General features: G+C 47.4%; 1 long non-coding RNA gene across 4 annotated transcripts in view; it reads left to right on the top strand.

The window, feature by feature from the left end:
- The window catches only part of LOC144332724 (uncharacterized), a 100,203-nt gene extending 78,025 nt beyond the window's left edge, over window positions 1–22,178 (top strand). For 3 of the 4 annotated variants that reach the window (XR_013400755.1, XR_013400754.1, XR_013400753.1), the window contains 2 exons: window positions 13,020–13,202; window positions 21,146–22,178. This is a non-coding gene — a long non-coding RNA (uncharacterized LOC144332724). Of the gene's footprint in view, window positions 1–13,019; window positions 13,203–15,541; window positions 16,586–21,145 lie in introns of those variants that run through there. The other variant, XR_013400756.1, reaches the window with a different exon arrangement.
- Window positions 22,179–22,769: the final 591 nt, after the last annotated feature.

Genomic DNA, 22,769 nt, shown 5'->3' with positions numbered 1-22,769 from the left:
CAGAGCAGGAGAATTTTTAGTATCATGTGATCTCTGTATGATACTGTAATGGTGGATACATGTTATACATTTGTCCAGACCCATATATTGTACAACACCAAGAATGAACCCTGATGTGAATGATGGAGTTGGAGTGGTAATGATGTTTTGCTGTAGAAGTATCAGTTGTGACAAATGTACCAGTCTGGTAGGCAATATCGATGACAGGAGATGCTGTGCATATATAGGGTATACATGAGACATCACTATAAAGCTGGAAAATATGACACTGAGATGAAATTGCGCTGATAGGCTTAACAGGTTGGAGAAGGAAGATGAAGTCTGTGGGCTCGAAGGCAGATGAAAAGGAATTAACCAAAGTGAAGCCCAGAGAAACAAAATGAAAGAAAAGCCAACAGAACCTCAAGATCCTGTGATATGTCAATATACTTGTAATACAAGAAGGAAAAGAGAGAGAAGAGCAGGGACCTTTGAAAAAAGGAGTCAGAGTTTTCTCAGATTGATGTCCAACACCTGTGTCCGGCCCCGAGAAGTTCAGTGAATCCCAAGCAGAACAAGTATGACAAGAATCACATCCAAGTTCATGATAGCCAAAGTACTGAAATCCCAAGATTAAGAGGAGATCCTGAAAGGACTCAGAAGAAAAAGACAAGTTACACACCAGAGAAGCATTTGAACAACGCGTGACTTCTGTGAAGATACAGTGGAGACCAGAAGACCATGGAAAGACATTTTTTAAAGCACTAAAAGCAGGAGAAAGGCCTGTCAACTCATATCCAGGGAAAATCTCCTTTATAAACAGGGGTGAAACAACACATTCCCAAATATGAAAGCTGAGAGAATGTGTTATCAGCAGAAATACACTATAAACGTGCTAAAGAATGTACTTGGCTGATTGCAAAGGATATCAGATGAAAGGTTAGCTCTACGAAAAAGAACCCTAGAAATCATAACAGTGCACTCTAAATTTTCTAGAAAATAATATCATAGAATATTTTACTCTATGATTTTATGGTTTTTGGTTTTTTTATGATCTTATAATTTTATGATATAAAATCATACAATGTACACAATTCTCTATGCCTCCTTTACCTGTTTTGAAGTCCTTGCTGTACCATGTACCAGTAGTTTATTCCTTATTATTTATTTATATTCTATTTGATAGATATGACATTCTGTTTATTCATTTACCAGTTGGTTGTTTCCAGTATTAAGCTGCCGTCGACATTTATGTATATATCTTTGTGTATGCATATAATTTCCTTTATCTTAAGTGGATGCCAAGTAGCATGATTGACTCTTATTGTAAGTTTAGGTTTAGCTTTTTAAAAACTGCCAAATTATTTACAAAATAACTGCACCATTTCACACTTCCACCAGCAGCATATGTGCATTCCAGTTTCTCCACATCACCAGCAATAGTTACTGTTATTTTTATTTCTGCCATTCTAATTGATGTGAAATGGTATATCATTGTGTATTTACTTTGCAACAATGAATGATGCTAAGCATTTTTAACGTGCTTATTAGCTTTTAATGTGCTAATTCCTATTCATAGCCATTTGTATATGTTGGCAAAATGTTCAGATTTTTTGCTCAGGTTTTAAATGGGTTGGTTGTCATCTTATGGGTTACAGGTGCCTTATGTAATCTGAATATAAGAGTTTTACAGATGTAACGTGTCTCAGTGAAAGAACAATCTATTATGTAGCAGACAGAACAAAGCCCTTCCCCCAAGATACCCAGGTCCTATTCCTCAGAACTTATGAACCTGTTGTCTGAAGTGGTTAAAAGGGATTTTGCAGCTGATTAATTCGATTAATTTAAGATCTTGAGATGGGACCTTTATCCTGGTTTAAGTAGGTAGACCCACTGTAATCAAGAAGGTCCTTACAAGAGAAAAGAACTGGAGACTGGAGTGATGCACTTTAAAGATGAAGAGGGGCCAGGAGTCAGGGACACATGTGGCCTCTAGAAGTTGGGAAAGGTAAAGAAATGGATTCTCATTTGAAGCCTCCAGAAGGAATGTAGTTCTGCTGACACTTAGATTTTACACTTCTGACTTCTCCATCAACAGGATAATAGATTCGTGTCTTGTTATAAGCCACTAAGATCAAAGTAATTTGTTACATTAGCTATAGGGAGATAATCATCTTTTAAAACTTACTAGTTTTCTATTTTAATGAAGTCTATTTCACTAATTTCTATGGATTGTGTTTTGGGAAGTTTTAGTAGTCTCATGGTCTTACTGTTCTTTCATTTAGGTCTGTGACTCATTTGGAGTTAATTTTTGTGTGTGCAGTAGGGATCTAAGTGGGATTTTTGTTTGTTTTGGTTTGGTTTGGGGGACTTTTTCCCCCACGGTTTTTCTTTTTGGTGTGTGGGTACTCAGTTGCCACAGCAACATTTGTTGAAAAAACAACCTACCTTTCTCTTACTGAATTGTCTTGAGACCTTTGTCAAAAATAAATTAACCATAAATACAAGGCTTTATTTCTCAATTTAATTCTGTTCCTTTGATGTATGTGTCTATTTTTGTGCTAATACCACTGCCTTAAAAACTATGACTTTATGTAAAGTTTTGAAATCAGATAGTGAAGTTTTCCAACATTGTTTCCCTTTTTTAAATTTATTTTGGCTATTGTAGGTCCTTTGTATTTCCAGATAAAATTGAGAATAAGCTTTCCATTTCACACACAGCCTTCTGGGATTTTATTAGGCAGTGCCTTGAATTAATGGATCCACACAACAGCACTGTGTGCAACAGGAGCTTAGAAAGTACCACTGCATCAATGCGTCCACAGGTGAGGCCGGGGGCAGAAGCCAACCTCAAGCAGTTACGGTCCTCCGTGGGGCTGGCATCCAGGCAGGAAGGCGGCTCAGCGGCTCTCCTCCCACTGTGGAACTTCCTAGGTCCCCACATGAACAGAACCTAAATAACACGCAACGAACAACAGGAACGAGAACACGACCAGCAGCTTCTGAGATGAGCAAGCTGGCTGATCATGAGACACCTGACGGGGACGGTGCCAGAGCCCCTCCCAGTGACCTGTGTGGACAGCGCTGCCAGCATCTCCCTAAAACCAGCCCAAGTCAAGTTAGACTTGAGGCTTTCCAGGAGTGGGTAGATCCCTTCAATCCCACAGTCTGAACCTTCCAGGCCGTGTCTCATGGCCCTCATCTCACATATGGGAACCCGGACGCTGCACCATAGACGTGGCCCCAAGCCCTCGTTCCTTCTTCAACACCACACACCAGTACAGTGAACACTTAGGATCTGGGCATTCACATAAAATACTGCTTAACTAAAACTTCTGATTTAGAACATGTTTAATTCCTACTCACAGAGCTGAAAGTGTTCTGTCCTAGGAGGCGGTAGCTGTAACTAAGCATGAGAGAAGAAGGGATCAGAGTGGTGCCAAGTATTAAATATTCCTCTAAATCTATTCACCAGGTTGCCATGCTATTGTCACCTGCTTCATTTTCTGTCCTTAAAAGACAAAATAGTTAGTTTTCAAAATAGACAACCTGTTTTACTGATGCTTAGCTATAAAGTAGCGAGCTACGTATCCAAAAGGGAGATATGGGAAAACAGAAAATGTCCACAAGCGATCGGGGTTGGGGGGCAGTTGCAGCAGCACCTGGCTCTGTTGCGTTGTGAGCCAGCCACGTGGGATGGACAGCTCACTTAGCCACTGAAATTACATCATCTAAGATTTTGTTTCAGTTACTTTGATAAATTCTCCCTCTTGCTATGAAGAGTAAGGTTTGTTTTTTTTTGTTTTTGTTTTTGTTTTTTTTTTTGACTTGGAGTCTCGCTGTGTCACCCAGTCCAGAGTGCAGTATTACAAACCATGGCTCATCGCGGCCTTGACCTTCTGGCTCAAGCAATCCTCCCGCCTCAACCTTCCAAGTAGTTGGGACCCAAAGGCGAGTTTGATTTCTTTGCTAACGAATTCCTAATTCACCTCGCAGTGGGCCTGTCAAGGCCATATGCCCGGACATCCACCTTGCCGACCATCCATGTGGTCTCTAAGGTGGATGCACTCCGGTTGCCTGGGCTCTGCACGCGATACTGAGTCTCCAAGTCTGCCGCTGTATAAGGGACTGACAGCCCCAAGCGTCTCGACGCGCCACCTTGAGCCGGGCTTTATTCCACAGGGCGACTCTGCTTCCCGTGATGAGATGCAGCACGTGAGCACAGATCAAAGGGTATCAGCAACTAACCCATTCCCCTGGTACTAAGCAGAGGACGAAGAGTTTAGTTCCTTACTTATTTGCTACGGGCTTGACTCAAAACAGCTTTCTGGAATCCTGGGGACAAACATCTCTAACTGCTGAGAATTCTGGCTTTAGTAACGGAAGAATCACCTAAAGCCCATTTTGTAACTGCTGTTCTCATCAGAATTTGAGGCCAAAGGGAAAAATAAAAGGGGGGCTAAGATCGTGACACCCCAGTTTGCACAAGGCCAACCAGCCTGCTTGAGGGGGTAAAAGGAATAGGATTTTTAAACTGCTGAGTTTTAAAAACATGGCTGTAGGCTGGGCGCACTGGCTCACGTCTATAAGCCCAGCACTTTGGGAGGCCGAGGTAGGAGGATTGCTTGAGGCCAGGAGTTCAAGACTGGCTTGAGTAACACAGCAATACCCTATCTCTTTAAAAAGAAAAAAAAAGGTTATTAAAATAGTAATAAAGGTTAATACAATAAACTACTATGTCAACATGGCACCCCCTGCTGTCAGACGAGGTGCAGTCTCTGTGGCTGTGAGGTCCGGAGAGAAATGTAACCGGCATCATAGGGAAGGTGGACCCCAAAGCCCCACAACATTACTCCTGTACAGTGTGTTAACCAGCATGAAGTCTCCTCCACAATCAGAAGCCTGGTTTAGAGGAACGCTGCCCACTGGACCTGGGTGGACTCCAGATGCCGGCCGACCAGACAGCCCCACCCTGGGACCCTGCCGGCAGCCCCGACTGGACAGAATGGCCTCATGAGTGTCCTTTCCTGCCACAGGCTGCAGACCCTGAGCCAGTCCTGGCTGTGACTGAGGCTGCGCATAAACGTCTGCGCCCAACAGCTCACCTTTGTACATGACACGCCCAGTCCACCTCATTTCAAATGTTACACTTGCCCCAAGGCGAACACGGATGTTACAGGTTAACTCACTGCATGTGTGCTAGACTTTCCCTGTAAGTGTTCAGACATTGCACAAACCGGATGAACAAACCCCACTTTCCCTGTAAACGTTCAGACATTCCTTGAGCCCGATGAACACACACAGCCAACAAACCCCGGAACGTGTAATGCCGCGGCCTCCTCCCCTCCTGAGGGGCGTGTGCTTACAGCTCCCCCAAGACCACATTTCCCAAAGCACAGAGTGTTACTCTGAAAATAAAACCTCCTTTTTCCTTCCTCTGTACATCTCGTGGTCATGTTAACAACTATTGCTACAAATGCAGAGAAACGGGGTATCATCCGTGCTGGTCACCGAATTCCTAGCACCAAAGCTTCAAGGCCCCCCAGTCTGAAGGAAGCTTCTATCACCCTAAAGCCAACTCTGGAGACGAAGGCCAAGCTGGGGAAACGCTGTGTCTCTGCAAATCCACGCCACGGGGCCCTCTGCAGTTGTGTGTAAGGAACTCTTGGTCTGTCCTGGGGTTTGGGGAAATCAGGATGCAAGCAGATACCGTACGCTCTGCCACGGGACCGTGAAGTCTGCGGAACCTCAGAGGAACACGGAGACAAATGGCTGCACGACTCCCACAGCCCGAGCCTCGATGGGCGTCCGTGTCAAGAACACAGACACGCTGGGAGGGGCAGCCGATGCAGGCAACGCCTGCAACTCCAGCAAGCAACAGCGTCTGAGTGTGGGGGTCTCTGGCCAGGCTCCACCACAACTGCCATATTCCGTGACAAAATTTTAAAAATAGGTTTTAACTAGTTATAACTCTAACTTGTTTTACACATAAACAGAACACAGGGTACCAACAGGCTCCAAAATACTTTGCCTAGAACCAAGTCTAGAATGCAGATGGGTGCTGCTCCGAGTGTGAGGAGTCCCCTTGTAGTGCCATAAATCCTAGATCTAGGTGACTAAGTGCTCTTCCTAAACCAGACGGCACCATGAGGCTCTGAGGGCACCCTCTGTCCCCAGGCCAGTCCATCAGCCCCTGCAGAAGCTTCTAGAGTAAGAGCCTGTGGATTTGTATTGGACGGATATAAACCAGGCAAAGTCACAGGGGCTCGTCCTGGAAGCCCATCCATTTACCCACTCATGCCGTGGAGAGCCCTGCCCCCAACTCCACACCCGCAATCACGCTCAACCACAAGAACTGGCTTCTAGGCCCTCAAGCTACTCCCTCTCGACCCCGGACAGACGCTTCTCAAACCATGAGACCCAGAGTAGTCTTAACAGGTGGTCCCAGCAGAACTGGCCACTGCATGAATTGATATTTTGTGTGTGGGGGGGTGGTTGTTCTTCTGCCACTCAGGCACAGTGCACCATAAGTACAGTGGTGCTATCATGGTTCACTGCAGCCTCAACCTGCCAGGCTTGGGTCATCCTCCAGCCTTAGCTTCCTGAGTAGCTGGGACCACAGGTGTACATCACCTGTCCTATTAAATTTTTTGTAGAGTCAGGGTCTTGCTATGTTGCCCAGGCTGGTCTTGAATTCCTGGGCTCAAAAGTGAACTGCCCACCTCAGCCTCCCAAGGTGTTGGGATGACAGGTGTGAGCCACTATGCCCAGCCTAGAATTGGTTTTTCTTAAACCTGAGTTTGACACATGAACCCCACTTACATAGATATCAGCACACTCTCACAGCTCAAGAGTTTTCCTGAATCTCAATTCTGTCCGTTCAAGGTCAATATCTAAGAAAGGGTCAGAACTGACCCTCCCTCAGTGAAGCCTAAGAGCAAATGCAGCAGCATCTCAGTGTATGAGGAGACAAAGTAAGAAGGGTGGAAAATACACACTGAAATTCTAGTGCTAGAATCATAATCACCAACACTTTAAGAGGGAATCTGCTTTCCAAAATATGTAGCTGCTGGATTAATTTCAAATTCACCAGATTCCACAGGCAGTAGCTCACAGGGGCACAGCTTTCTAAGGCCACACAGCCCGGGGCAGCGTAACAGCCTCAGGGCAAAGCAAACTAAACAAAGGCTTGGTTCTCTCAAGGACGAAGGTGCTCAAGTGTTTCCAAATAGATTCTTCTAAGTAAGTTAGATGCCTCCTACAACACTGTTTAGAGTGCCAGTGTATTCAGAAACATGAAGTTGAAACTACATCTCAGGACCCCAAAATCACTACGCTAAAGGGACGTCAAGGTGAGGAAGAGCTTAGAGCAAACCTGCCTCCCATGCTCTTCCTAACAGAGACAGCTACTGGGGGTGGGGGGAAAAAGCCACGTACCTCCCTCACAACCGATCCACAAGGAAATTCCTCATGGACAGAGGACAGAACTCAAAGTCCCCATCTGCACAGGGAGATAAATGCGGATCTAACTGCCTCCTCTGGAAAGATGCACCAGAAATGCATTTGTCTGATCTACCTGTGACCTGGAAATCCCTCCCCGCTTCGAGCCGTCCATCCTTCCTAGACTGAACCAACGTACGTCTCACATGTATTGATGTCTCACGTCTCCCTAAAATGTGTAAGACCAAGTTGTGCCCCAAACACCTTGGACACATGTCCAGGACCTCCTGAGGCTGCCGCAGTGTGTCCTCAACCCCTCCTAAGGCTGTGTCTATAACCTTGGGGAAATGAACTCTATGGACCGAGGAGTGTCGCAGAGATCCTTCTGGTTTACAGGAAGCATTCTCTCCTGCGAGTATATCAATGAAATCATGTGGAATTACAAAATGCCACTTAGGCCCCTCCTGAGGATGCTACCCTCTGACCCCACTTCCCAGAGTCCAGTTTCCTGCTGCTCAGGGAACAGCAACCCCAGCTTCACGAGGCTCAGGCCTCCAAACCCAACTCCCACCCATGCTGGAGAATCACCCCAGGGACTAGCTAAGTGGCAGGTGCAACTCTCACCTCACCCCCTTAAAGGGGAAAAGGCACCTTCCCGCTCCTCTTCCTGCTGGTGGGAACAGGGGCAGGAGCTGGAGGATCAGGAGTCGGGCAGCAGAACGGAAGCAGCCTGGGTCCCTGCTAGTCAGAGTTGGCAAATGCCAACCATCCCCGACATTCACTTTGCAAATAAATCTTTCTCTTTTGTCAGGTCCCTGGTTATAAGTTTGCACCCATAACTTAAAAAGAAAAAAAAAAACTCAGATTAAAAAATCGGTGTTTGGCTGACAATATTTCAATTATCTTGGGGCCTTGGGTCAAATGATGGCAAAACAGGAAACTGAACGCTGTTATTCAGGAAACTACCTTCCAGCGCCGTCTACCCTCCCAGGCTGTCACCTTATGGTTGTTTGTCTGCTAGATGATTAACAATAACTGCTCTGAAAACCTAGGTGTACAGAACAGACAAGAAGTCAGCTCGGGTTGAGGGGAAGCAGGATAAGACCCCCTTCCCCGCAGGATGGTGGAAGAGGAGGAACCTTCAGCACCTGGGTTTTCAGGATGCTGGATCTCTGAGAGCATCTCTCACAGCTCAAGTACAGCCAGACCCTCCTCTGACACAGCCTGTTCAGGCGAAGGTGGGCACCTGCCCTAGAGACCCACAGCCCTGTGCGGGGCTCAGCTGGAGCTGAACTTGCCTCCCTTGGTAAGAGTCAGGGCCAGGGGTGGGGAGAGGAGAGAAGCAGCAGGCCTGAGGGCCACTGTGGAAACTCCATGCCACGCTAACTCTCGTCTGATGTGCTCCGGCCAAAGCCACGCTTCTCGGAGGGAGTTTCCCTTCACACATCCGGAAATCAACATCTAGTCTCCCCACAGAACAAATCCTTCCCTAGGAGGCAGACGCTTGGCTGTAACACGGGGTAATGAGGGGCGCGCCTTCGTGCCCACTCTGTAGTGTTTCCTGTTACCTATTTTACCTTAAGCTACAAATGATTCCCGTTTACACGGGACACAGTGACACAGACAGCAAAACACATGAGATTCAGTGTGATCCCACACCCGTCACTGCTGACCTCAAGTGCTTTGTTCATTTTGCTTCTAGAGTTTGTACTCTCTCCCGGGGTTCCAGGCCTGTGGATTCAACCAACCATAGATCAACATATTTTTAAATGTGTTTGTACTAAGCATTCAGACTTTATTATTCATTAAACAACTACTCGCATGGTATGTCCATGGTATAGCTGTTACGAGCAACCCTGACATGACTGTCTGCAGGAGGATGTGCATATGTCATATGCAAACACGATGCCATTTTATTGCAGGGACCTCAACGCCCAAAGACCTTGGATTCCATAGGCAGTCCTGCAGCCCACCCCCATGGGCACTGTGGAATGGCTATAATAGAAAATATGGAGGTTTTAAACAGTTATGTACTAAATCTAATCTTTTGTTAAGAAATTAACGTGTATCACTTGTATTATTTGGAAGTCCTTCCTGGCCCAGAGACTTGACATGTTCTTATCTTTTTGTCCACGGATCTAGCCATTCCAGTAAGCTTGTTGAACACAAATCAATTTTACAATTAAATTCTTACAAGAATCACAATCTGTAAGCTGCTTTGGTTTTTAAAGTGAAATAAGCAATAGTTTTGCCAACCTGCTATATCATAGAATAACAGGATAAAGCAGCCCCATGACATGCAAAAACATGGGGTTCAAAGCTAACCAGTATAAAACACGTTACAAACCCCTAAATATGAAAACGTTTTACACCAAAACAGATATTCCAGAAAAAAACAAGATGTTCAAAAAAGCCCTTTGCAGAAAAGCACTTTCCCCTTTATTTTTCACACGGTTTCCTGAAGCTTGTGTTTGGTGATGACCATGAACCAGAAGTAGCGTCCGCTGCCACTACTGTTACGGCAACACAGAATATTAAGGCAAAAAAAAAAAAAAAAAAAAAAGGCCGGGCGCTGTGGCTCAAGCCTGTAATCCCAGCACTTTGGGAGGCCAAGACGGGCGGATCACGAGGTCAGGAGATCGAGACCATCCTGGCTAACACGGTGAAACCCCATCTCTACTAAAAAAAAAAAAAAAAAAAAAAAAAAAAAAAAAACTAACCGGGTGAGGTGGCGGGCGCCTGTAGTCCCAGCTACTCGGGAGGCTGAGGCAGGAGAATGGCGTAAACCCAGGAGGCGGAGCTTGCAGTGAGCTGAGATCCGGCCACTGCACCCCAGCCTGGGCGACAGAGCGAGACTCCCTCTCAAAAAAAAAAAAAAAGGACACAGCATATTTCCTATTGATGAGAACAGGTAGAGTGTTATAAAATGAGTGTGTCCTAAAGTCAACAATGTTCAAATTCTAGGTCTCCCACAGACACTAGACGGTAACCGCCAAAGCTTATGTACCTGGCAACGTTCAAGGAGACCAAGTTCAGAGCTGTCACAATGCAGCACCATGCTCACGCGATTATCTCAGGCAGGTTTGAGGGCAAGTGCCCCCGTCACAGCGGGAAAGCTGCCCAGTCCAGCACTTCCTGAGATCACAGACCTTCGACTTCCCACGTCTTCAATAGTTCCTTTAGACCGGGAACCAGACAACAAAACCTAAAACACTTCCTCAAATCTCAAGACAGTCTTTAGAGCTCTTTTCCTTGCCCCTTCTCTTACTGAAAAAGCCTATTTTGTAAGCAACCTGTAGTGCTTCCCAGAGCTGGGGAGGAAGGAGAGCTGGTGTTGGGTAGACCGAGTTTCAAGCGTGGGGAGACCAGGAAGTTCTGGAGATGGATGCCGGTGATCGTGGCACCACAGTGTGAACACACTTAATGCCACAAAACCATACACTTAAAAATAGAGTGCTGTGTAAGTTTACCACAATCAAAAAACTGAGAAAAGTCATCTATAATTACTGTCTCCAATATCTTCCATCCTGTTAAGTTACATTTGCTTTCGGAAATCCTCAGAGCAATCATGAAAAACTAATACCCTGTCGTCTCTGAAACGCAAAGTCGTTCAAGGGCTTTGGTTATAGGAAAGTAGCTGGAAAGCAAAGCGTCCGTTAGGCACAGCAGCCGTGATAGGACAAACACACGGTAGGAAGGTGGTGGTCATGCTACACACAGATGGGAAGGGTGTGGGGAGCCACAACACCTGATTCTTGGGAGGCACCTGGGCAGGAGCTGAGAATGTACCAAACACGTTCGATCATGCAACATTCACGGACCCCGAGTCCAGCCACCACCGCTGACATCCACTGTGGCTGGGGTGTCCTCCCAGCCTGTGATGGCTCGCTCCTTCGGTTAACTGCCTTGAATCTACTGGTTCCTCTCCTCATGGGCCTCTTTCCTGTCGTCTTCCTGTCATTTTTCTGTCAGCAAACACATTTCTTGTCATTTTCCTGAACTGACATGACATTTCCTGTCATTTTCCTGAACTGACATGACATTTCCTGTCATTTTCCTGAACTGACATGTCATTTCCCGTCATTTTCCTGAACTGACATGTCATTTCCTGTCATTTTCCTGTCAGCAAGCACATGCGTCCAGCCTGACCTTGCTGATGTGCTCCAGCGGCCCTGGACTCGAGCCGCACTGTTCCATCAGTGTGGCATTCGCGAGTTACCTCCTGGGAAATGCCAGGTGATGGTAACATCAACCAGGAGGCACAGCTGAGAAGCAGAACGCATGGTGCGGTGCCCAGAACGTCACGTCCTTGAACAGACGCTCCGTATCTTCTCCTCTCCTGCCAGAGCTTCGCTGTAGGAAGGCGGCCATTCCTCCAGTGCTGCTACTTCCAACACCGGGGAAAGCAAGCTTCAGAAATGAACGGTGTCAAAGAGGGAGGACCCACCAGCAGGGCTACCGGCAGCCAGACAACCACAGCCCCAGCATTCCCCAGCCACCATGACTGACAGCCCAGGCTCCAGAAATGCACAGCTTCAACCTTAGGAGTAAAAACCCTCCCAATCCAACTATTATTTTCAACAATGGGATTGAGGAATGAGGTGTTCTAACCCTGCCTCTCTCGACAGCACAGATCATCAGATCCCAGTTCTTATAGGATTGGGGAGTGGGGTGGGGTGGGGTGGTTCCTAACCCTGCCCGCCTTCATAGAAAAGAACTTGGATATGATGACCTGTGCTAGATTAGCACTTTGCTTCTGCCACATGCAGTCATCCTCAGCACCAGGAAAAGTCAGAATCGTTGAGTGATGACACCAATACCAACACACGCCGTTCTGCGGCTCTGGTAACTGGCTGCACAGATACAACCCGATAGTGGTGAGGTCTAAAGACATCACCAGTCTTCCCAAGGATTGTGTTCCTGAATATTTTGCGTTTGGAATAACGGTCTTCTTTGCCAGGGCTGAGCCATGCTTCCCTCTCGCCTGTCCTCTGCCTTCACCAGCTTCGTGTGCGCTTCCGGACAAGTGTTTGTGCAGGTGCTATCACTTATTTCCACAGCGAGAATATACACAGACACCACACAGAAATGGGCAACCCCGTTAGGAGCTGTGCAGAGAGATCTAACTCATCCCATGTGCCAAATTCCTGTTGCCATGGAAATTAAACTAACTAAACTAACGTTGCTATGATCTCATCTCTTACTGTACCACTAAAGATCATCCGGGTAAGAGGAATGTGCCTCTGCATAGCATTCAGCTCACATTTACATGTCAGTTTTTCCTGAATATGGTTATGTGAGATAGAAATCAGTAAGATGGGGTGTAACATACAGTATAGGATCGTTGTGTCTCCTAGCCTCAAACACTTCAAGATCCTCAGAAAATGAAGTTTAACTCTGGGGACGTGAGTTACATAGTAACTTGTTTTGGATACTATCATATCAACACCAAATAACTTCTTGAATTCCTTTTTAAATTGAAAAGCAATTTACAAAGCACAAAAGCCCCAATATTAAAGAATACAATTCAGTCTTTTTAGCATATTCTAAAAGTTGCACATCAACCACTAGTATGTAATTCCGGGACTTTTTCACCACAGGCCAAAGAAACCTTGAACCCATTAAGAGTCAGCACCTGGCTCCTTCCTTCTACCAGCCCCTGGCAATCACCAGCCAACTTCCTTTTCTCTGGATTTGCACATTCTGGACACCTGTTGTGAGGAGAATCGTACAGTGCATGACCTTTGGTGTGACCTTCGGTGCTGACATCTTTCACGTCTAAGGTGAGTGGAATCTCAGTGAGTGACCGGTTGACAGACACCTGGACTGTTTCTACTACTATGAATAATGCTGCTGTGAAGATTCAGGCATGACATACTTTTTGGAAAAATGTTTTCAGTTTTCTTGAGCATATGGCTAGGAGTGAAATTGCTGGGTCGTACGGTGATTTCATGCTTTTCTGAGTAACTGTCGGACTTTTCCAAATCAACTGCACCATTTTACTTCCCCTCCCACTAGCAATATATCAAGATTTCAGTTTTCCCCAATTCACCAACATGTCACTGTCCAATACTGGGGTTTTACCCACCCATCACGGTGGTTGTGAAGTGTTATTTTCACGGTGGTTTTGATTTCCATTTCTAAGATGACGAATTCTGCTAAACATCTCATGTGCTTTTTAAGGCATTTATATGTCTTTCTTTGGAGAGTGTCTATTCAAATCCTTTGTCCATTTTTAAATTGGATTTTTATTAAGAGTTTTTGAATATATTCTTGATATCAGGTCCTTATCGTGATAATGTATCCTGTTCTGTGGGTTGTCATTTTACTTTAATAGTATCCTCTGAATTGAACATTTTTAATTTTGATACCGTCTTTTTCCCTTCAGTTGCTTGTTATAGCTCTAGACGTCTCAGCCAAGGAAACATTGCCTAATCCAACCTAACAGTTTCTCCAGGATTCTCCCCTAAAGGTGTTATGAGCTGAACTGTCCCCCTCCCCCAAGATTCCATGTTAAAGTCACAACCCCAGAAACCCAAAATGTCACTGTATTTACATACAGGGCCTTTAACTTGGCAATTTAGGTCCCATAAGATCTTAAAAGTAGGCCCTGATCCAGTATGACTGGTGTTCTTTTAAGAGAATTTAGACACAGTCCTCAGTGCTGCATACACGTAAGAGAAACCTGTGAGGACACAGAGAAGAAGCTGTCTACACAGCATGGGGTGAGGCCCCAGAGAATCCAACCCTGCCCTCACCTTGATCCCAGGCTTCCAGTCTCCAGAAAAAAGGAAATAAGATGCTATTGTCTAAGTCGCACGGTCTGTGGTGTCCGTTATGGTACCCAGCAGACTGACAGAATGGGTCTCAGTCAGCTCCTTACATTGGAACCATGTTGAGCTTTGTGTGTAGGGTGAGGAAGGGTCCAGTCCATCCTTTTCTATGTGGATACCCCAGTTGTCCCAGCACCATTGAGTTGTGAAAGGAAAAAAGTAAAGCAACCCTTGCTGTCCTCTCTCCATCAACAGATTAGAAGATACACTGAAGAATCATGGACAATTTTGTCGGTTTAAGCCAGTGGTTTTCAAACTTTTGGGTCTCAGGAACTCTTTGCACTTTATTAAAGAGCACAAAAAAGCTTTCTCATCAGGCCGGGAGTGGTGGCTGCTCATGCCTGTAACCCCAGCACTTTGGGAGGCAGAGACAGGTGGATCACTTGAGGTCAGGAGTTCGAGACCGGCCTGGCCAACATGGTGAAACACCGTCTCTACTAAAATACAAAAATTAGCCTGGCATGGTGCTGAACACCTGTAGTACCGGCTACTAGGGAGGCTGAGGCAGGAGAATCGCTTGAACTCAGGAGGCAGAGGTTGAAGTGAGCTGAGGTCACACCACCGCACTCCGGCCTGCGTGGCAGAGCAAGACTCCGTCTCAAAAAAAAAAAAAAAAAAAAAGAACATAATTTAGTTTCTTTTACAAGGATAAAGTCATTACATCTTAACACAGTCTTAAAGAAGAAACCATTTTCCAAAATAAGCAGCAGCGTGGCAACAGTTTGTGCTGCTGTGAAAACACCTAATATCTCTGTACCTCAGACAGCAGGATTCTCATGCCTGCATCTGCGTTCAGTGGGCTGCAGAGCCATGGCTGAAGTTTATGAAGAAATTCCGACCCCATACTGATATACAATTAGGAAGCAGTATTTTCATTGTGTTTTCAGATCATTTTAGGTATTCTCTGCTGCCAAATGTAACAAGTGGCACTTCCGTACAGGCTGTCTGCAACACAGAGTCTGTGCTCTGGTCGACGGGCCTTTCTGCCCCAATTCCTTCTAAGTCGACTGGTCCGTCTTGCACTTGAATGGCTTTTACCAGCACACGATTTTGTAATCACACATTGGTTAGAAAATACTGGTTCAGAGTTATGAGCGGCTTCCACATTTCATTATACGTCCAAAAAAAAAAAAAAAAAACCCCACATCAGTATCACCATTGGTCACATGAGAAAGTGGTGGACACAAGATTTTTATGTTTTAATATTCACTGGAAAGCTCAAATGTCTATCATTGGGAAAAATGTAAGGTACTTTCCTTGAGATGCAAGTCATTTTGTTCATTTTTCAGGCCACACCTGCAAATACCTCCATCTGAAGTGGCATCTTTTGTAAGTCATTCTTTATATAAAGGCGGCCGTTAGTGGAAGAAGTGGTTCTGCAGGTTCATAGCTCAGAGGCACCAGTGCTCTCCCAAGAGATAACCATAAAATCCACAGAAGATGCACCTGTGCACACTTCCTGTTTCTCACTCAGAACATTCCAGAAGGAACCCTGAATCCCAATGCCACAGCGGGACTGAAGTTTGCTCTCACCCACACAATAAACCCAGGGAGCTCCCCCAGCCCCCACCCCGAGGCCACAGCCTTGGTCCTCTATCTGGTCTAGGGGGGCTCCTGCAGCTCCAGCCTAACAGGGAACAGAAGGCACCCACATGTCACAAAGCCCTCCCAAGGCCCAGCGAGCACTTCTGCTTATGTGCCAGCCAAGTGCGTTTGACAATTCTACAGCCAGCTGTACGGCAGGTAGCGAGGTACCCAGCAAATACTCAGGGCTCACGTTACTAAGGAAGGTGCACAGCGAGGTACCCAGCAAGTACTCAAGGCTCACGTTATGGAGGAGGAAACCAGGCAGATAGTGAGGTACCCAGCAGGGTTCACGTTACTCAGGAGGAAAGGAGGGTAGAGACAAGGGGGCTGGAACAGTCTGTCATAAGCTTTAGCATTTACAAGGCTCGCTGAAGATTATCTGATTTGATCGTCACAACAGCTCACAAGATTGGCAGAGGCAAGACTATTTTCACTTCATAAAAAGAGATCCCGAGAACTGATGATGACCACGTGCTCTTCCCACAGGCTCCCAGAAATCCTCCTCAAATCATCTCTCAGTTGTATACATGTGATAATATCTCAGTCACGTCCCCTCTCTGCAGGGGAATTTTACTGCCGCCCTGCTGTTCCTTCGCACCCCTGCCCTCTCCTGCATTTCAGCCATGCCCACCATCCATGGGGAGTCTGCACCACCCCACCGCCGCTGCTGCTGATGGCTTGGGTCACGCTTACCTTTCATTTCCACCTACAGGGACCTGTTCTTCCTTCAAATGCAGCTCAAACTCACTCATTGTGTGAAGCCTTTCTGTCATGTGTAAAATCAGTCTGTGGAACGCTTCATTTAGGAGGTGCTTATGTTGCCTCATTGGCTGTGATCAGGACCAAATTCTGAGCAAACCCGGTGGTCCCCTCTCCCCATCTCTGCTCCAGTGCACTTAAAACAAGGATTCCTGGAAGCATCTTTTTAGTCCAATTCATGCATGAGTCTGCCCCACACACTGCAGAAAAGCCCTGGTGGTCGGTGGTCAGGGCTTAAGGCCCCCCAGGTAGGTAAGGAGAGAGCTTAGTGCCCTCTCTGGACTTGTCGCTCAGAGACCCACGGCTGGAAGGGAAGAAACTTGCATCCTGTGAAACATTTAGGCCCCGAGACCCACTCAGGAGTGGAAAACGGGAAAGGAGCCTTGAATAGACCCTCGGGAGGGCAGACAGTGGGAGCCACGGAGGCCACCAGGAAGGAGGGAGGCAGGCAGTGAGGCCACAGGTGATGTGGCCGGGAGGGAGGTGTTGTGACCAGAGGTGAGGTGGTGGGCGGATGACACGGCGTGGTGTGGGGAGGAGATGTGGCCAGGGGCAATGTGGCCAGGGAAGGAGACACAGCTGGAAGGAAGTGACAAGGGGGGTCTCCAGGCCCCAGACTGTGTCTGATTTATAGATGACATTTTACTTAAGATGTTATATCTAACTTTAAAGAAAAGTAGCAATTTCGAACCATTGTGTACATTTAAAGCACGGTACAAATTGAGCACATTTCCCAAACCAAAGAACAGGGCATTGAAGAAAAAATTCATTTAAGATCAGAAATAAAGAGATCCTACAGCTCTTCCAGTCCAATCCCCACCCTAACGTGAATGGGGGGAAAAGGAAGTAGATTCTAGTCAGTCAGCATTAAAGGCAAAACCGATCCACTTTACTTTCTAGACAGAAAACAAGAAGCTCATCAAGGAATCCCTACAAACAGTAGCTTTAGTAGTTCCCGAAATGCAAAATTCACCTACAAAGTAAATCATCTGCTAAGTGTGTATAGAGTAATTTTTTTCATTATTGCCTTCCTCATCTGCAGGGGCTTTTTTAGACCTTGTTTCCCCTTAATTGCCTCCAACACCCAGGAAATTTAAACCCCACAAGTAAACTGTGTCTCGATTCATGCCCAGCGTCCTTTGGAGCAGACAGTCCGTTACTCTAAGACGTTCTTGTCACCTAAGCACCGAGTACAGCCTGAGAACGCACAACACGCACTCACACAAACTCAGACAGTCAACAGGTGAGATACGGCACATGAGGAGGAAGACAAGATAAATGAGCTTCACTGACACCCCAGATCCGACAAGAAATGACACACGCAGCCTGCTCTGGTGCAGGTGACTCCTGGAAAACAGCCAAGGACAGCATTTGGAGAAGCAGCACCGCAGGCCAGGAGGGTCTGGGGGCTTAAGAAGGGAGGGGCGCCCCGACCAGGTACTGGGGGATTCAGAAGGGAGGGGCTCCCCGACCAGGTGGCTGGGGGATTCAGAAGGGAGGGGTGCCCCGACCAGGTGCTGGGGCTTCAGAGGGGATTGGTGCCCCGATCACTTCCTGGGGGCTTCAGAGGCAAGGGGTACCCTGACCACGTGCTGGGACTTCAGACGAGAAGGCACCCCGACCGGTTCCTGGGGGCAGCAGGACAAGCCCAGGGTTCCGTCGTCACTTTTCACTCCCTACTCCCGAATCTCGCCCTGAAGTTGCAGCCAGTCCAGGTATTCATTTACCCATAAAATTAAGTATCTGTGAGTAACACAAGTCACTAATCCACACAGATCTGAGTCTACAGATACCTCCCAGAGACACCACCATCCCTTCTGGTAGAAGAACAGCCCAGGGGCCCACGCTGCTAGGAAGGGAGACTGTCTCCAGCCTGACGCTGCAGAGTCCTCAACACAAAGTCTACCTTCTGGAACCATGCCGTCTCCTACAGAGGCAACTAGGGGCATGTAGGGTTTTTTAAAATCTTTTTTTTTTCTTAAGACAGAGTCTCCCTCTGTCACCCAGGCTGGAGTGCAGTGGCTCGATCTCGGCTTGCTGCAACCTCTGCCTCTCGAGTTCAAGTGATTCTTCTGCCTCGGCCTCCCGAGTAGCTGGAATTACAGGCGCCTGTCACCGCGCCTGACTACTTTATTTGTATTTTTAAGTACAGATGGGATTTCACCTTGTTGGCCAGGCTGGTCTTGAACACCTGACCTCACATGATCCACCCGCCTCGACCTCCCAAACTGCTGGGAATACACGCATGAGCCACGGTGCCCGGGCCATATAGCTATTTAAATTTGACTAAAATTAAATAAAATTAGAAGTTCTCATTTACACTTCAAGCATTCAGTTACCCACAGGCGGCCACTGACCAGCGCCTGGTAGAGATGTCACACTCCACACTGCAGAAGGATCTAGGGACGAAATGGTTCTAAGATCATCTCAGAATCTTTATGTTGAAGCTACTGAAGTTTTACTCTGATTATTATAGACATCAGCATTCTCCCACTTAAAAATGTCAGTGCTATTGCAATGATCAGATCTGTGACTTCCCATCAGCTCTTCTCTTCCTGGATAGATAACTATAGAGCATCTGCACTCTGCCTCCACACTAAGGGATAGTAGAAGGCTCCGTGTAAAATCAGGGGGAGAAAAAAAAAATGAATCCCTAGTCCGCCTCCCCCCCCTACGATTTTGTGAAACTCCTCTTAATATGCACAATAACTGCCAGAGTTGCAATAAAGAAGCATCCCTTGACCAGGAAGCAGCAGGGAAGCAAGAGGAGGGAGATGCGAAGACCCTCCGTTCCCTCTGGGACCCCAGGCCCAGCCAGGACTGAGAAGGGCTGCACAGCCCGGCAGACCCGCACACCTGATGCGAACCATACACACGGCTTCCCTGGGCCTCGGTCCCCTGCTCTGCCCTCACTGGCCACTGTGGCTCTGGGTAGAGGCAGCTCCCTGAGCCCCAACACCCACAGCCAGTCCCCTCCTTGCAGGTCTCAGCTGTGCTCTCACTGCCTCCCTGACGCTTCTCATCATCCGCGTACCGTGTCCACTCTAACCCACAGCCCTTGCTACCGCCCACCCCACCACGGAGCCAAGCACACAGCAGGTGCCCAAGACGCCCCAGTGGGCGGGCATGCCAGGGTAGGGCTTGGAGTTCCAAGGGCCATGTCCCGCATACCACCACAAGTGCCGCGGAGGCTGTGGAAGGGGTCCAGGTTTCAGGCCTGTACTCAGCTTCTCCTGGCCCCCTAGGCCAAGAACCTAGCAAGGGAGCGCAGCCGGAAGCAGGGTCCCAAACCCCCTTCATGCTCCTCAAGAGGAAGGGGGCTTCGGGGCACAACCCCACGAGCGTCTTCCTCCTGCCAGGCTGCCTGTCACAGCCCCGACACCTTCACAGCAGGGAAACCCACTCCTGTGAGGAGAAAACCACCAAGTACAACAGGAGCCACGTCCCCCGCAGCGTCTGCTGAGCCCAATAGCGACAGCAGAAGCCGGGCCCCCACTCAGCACACACCGACTCCGAACCCGCCACGCACACCACAAGGCCGACCATCTTGAAGCTCAGCTTCCACTCGTCAGGGCCCTCTTCCAGGAGAGCTCGGCATGTCTATCTTCCCTGGGCTCACAGAAAGGAGTGGGACCCAACCCCGAGTGTGCACAAAGTTAAGCTCCCACTAGCTGTGCAGACAACCTCCCTAGCCCTGGACTGAGAAGGGGCCAAGCGCAAACAGCCATATTTTGCCCGCACAGGTACGGAATTCAGTCAGCTCTCTCAACGAAGTCGTGACAGGTCAACTCCAGGCTCCTCAGTGCTCTGGGGTTCACCTCGGGCCACTGCACCTTTGAAACGTGGCTGTGGACTCCTCTAGGGTGCTCACTTTCACAGCCCATTTCATTCAGACACTGCAGGCCCCTACCGTGGTGTCAATACCCAGGACACCCCTGCTGGCATCCTCTGAGATGCTGCTGCAGCTGCTGTGATCTGAGAACAGCCATGCACAGGCATCAAAGGGAGGACTTCTCAAGTCTCCTCCAGGGGCAGTGACTACCGCTTTGAAAGACGTTGCACTGAATCCTGGGTGAGCCTGGCTTGGTCCGCAATCTAATCCGGGTTGCTGGGGAGACACACTCTGTTGTAATTGACAGAGGCTGTGGGTGGCAGCTCTACCAAGACTGATAATTGCAACTAGTCTGAGATTTACTATCCATACTTTCTATTTGATGTTTCAAAGGAAAGCATCGTGAAGTTCCAGTAGCAAGGAATTTTCTACAATCTATCACATTAAGATACAGCAGAAATGTAGCTAAAATGTTCATAGGGTCTATGCAGAGGAAGAGATGGGTCTATTTCAGGAAAAGTGCTTGCTGGCTTTTTAGAAACATAGTGAAATCCCTGACAAGTAAAAGGTTGTTTATACTTTTTCTTTGGAACAGAGGGAAAGTTCTTTCTTATTATTTGAATACATTAACTATATTTAAGTGTTCTGGTAGACTGAGTATTAAATATTCAAAAGGAAGTAATTCTGTTCGGTCTATTTCATTCTTTAAATGTAGCTTTCAAAAACTGACAAATACCTGGCCGGGTGCAGTGGCTCACGCCTGTAATCCCAGCACTTTGGGAGGCCGAGGCTGGTGGATCACGAGGTCAGGAGATTGAGACCATCCTGGCTAACACGGTGAAGCCCTGACTCTACTAAAACGCAAGAAATTAGCCTGGTGTGTTGGCGGACACCTGTGGCCCCAGCTACTCGAGAGACTGAGGCAGGAGAATGGCGTGAACCTGGGAGGTGGAGCTTGCACTGAGCCGAGATCACACCACTGCACTCCAGCCTGGGCGACAGAGCAAGACTCCATCTCAAAAAAGAAAAAATAAATAAAAAGTGGAAAACACCCCATATCTGCCCTGGCTCCGGCCATCTCCATGGAGTGGACAGAGCTTGAGAAAAGCTCACTGTGGAGGCGTAGAAGGCCAGGCCGGGCCGGGCCTTTGCTCAGCAGATGAGCAAGAGGGTCAGCCACCCTAGTGAAGAAGCCCATGTTTGCTATGTTACTGATGATACCCACATAAATTTCTATTTGCCTCCCACACAGACCTGGGATCTATGTTTGAGCAAGCGACTCATACCAACAGTCCCTCCATGCCATCATTTCCCTGACCTCCCCCAGAAAAGCCAGGCCAGGCAGCGTCCCCACACGGGCACTGGGGCCCAGGAAGATCCTGGCCCTGCCCCTCTTCTCTCTCGTCCCTGCAGCACCCTGGCTTGCTGTGGAAGCCCAGCAGTGCTGGCTGAACCCACGTTCACCTGGGGCATTCAGAAGAAGCCTCTGTGCAGAAATCAACTGGGAAGGAGGGCTGTGTGTGCTGGTGCTGGCAGGTCACTCCAATGGATTTGCAGAACTCCGTTTTCAACACAGGTGCGCCACCAAGTCCCTCAAGCCCTTTGTGAGCCTAGAGCCACAGAGCCATTTGCGGCACTCTCACAATCTCTAACAACCCCGCACAGAGGCCCTGTTTTTCCAAAGGACCATAAAATTTTCCGTGTAGACAAAGTTTGACATAATGAAATAAAGTGAAGTCATCACTTCTATTTTCTATTAATCCATTCATTCAAACAAGTATCTCTTGAGTATGTGCATCGAATACTGTGGAATTAGGATTTAGTCCATGCCTTCAAGAAATATACATCACAGAAGAAAAGGTATAGCTTGTAACTAACAGTGCTGAACAGGCAAGAAATAAACATCATAGAAGGAAAGGTAGAGCTTGTAACTAACGTCATAGAAGGAAAGGTGTAGCTTATAACTAACAGTGGTGAACAGGACAGAATTTCACAGGCTCATCAGGAGCCACCGAGGAGGAAGCCATGATTCACATCCACCTGCAGTAGATAAATGTTTCCCGGATAAAGTAACTTTTCTACAGTGATATCTGCTCCTTATTGTTTAATCCTGCTCGATAGGGTATTAAATTACCACTTTATGTGCTGCTTATATAAAATACATCATTGTCAGGGGAGGTTATAAAATAATACTTCACACAAGCTTGGGCTGTGAATGGTGTGAGGCAGTGGGACGATGTGTTCCCGTGTTCTCGAGACGCAGATGGGTCAAGACCCTGCTTCCCTTCTCCTCCCCACCGCCCTGTTCCCAGATGAGGGGCGGAGGCAATGCCGCCGGG

This window comes from Macaca mulatta, chromosome 11, assembly GCF_049350105.2.
Source record: "Macaca mulatta isolate MMU2019108-1 chromosome 11, T2T-MMU8v2.0, whole genome shotgun sequence".
NCBI classification, from domain to species: Eukaryota; Metazoa; Chordata; class Mammalia; order Primates; family Cercopithecidae; genus Macaca; species Macaca mulatta.
This window is presented reverse-complemented; position numbering and strand designations above follow the sequence as displayed.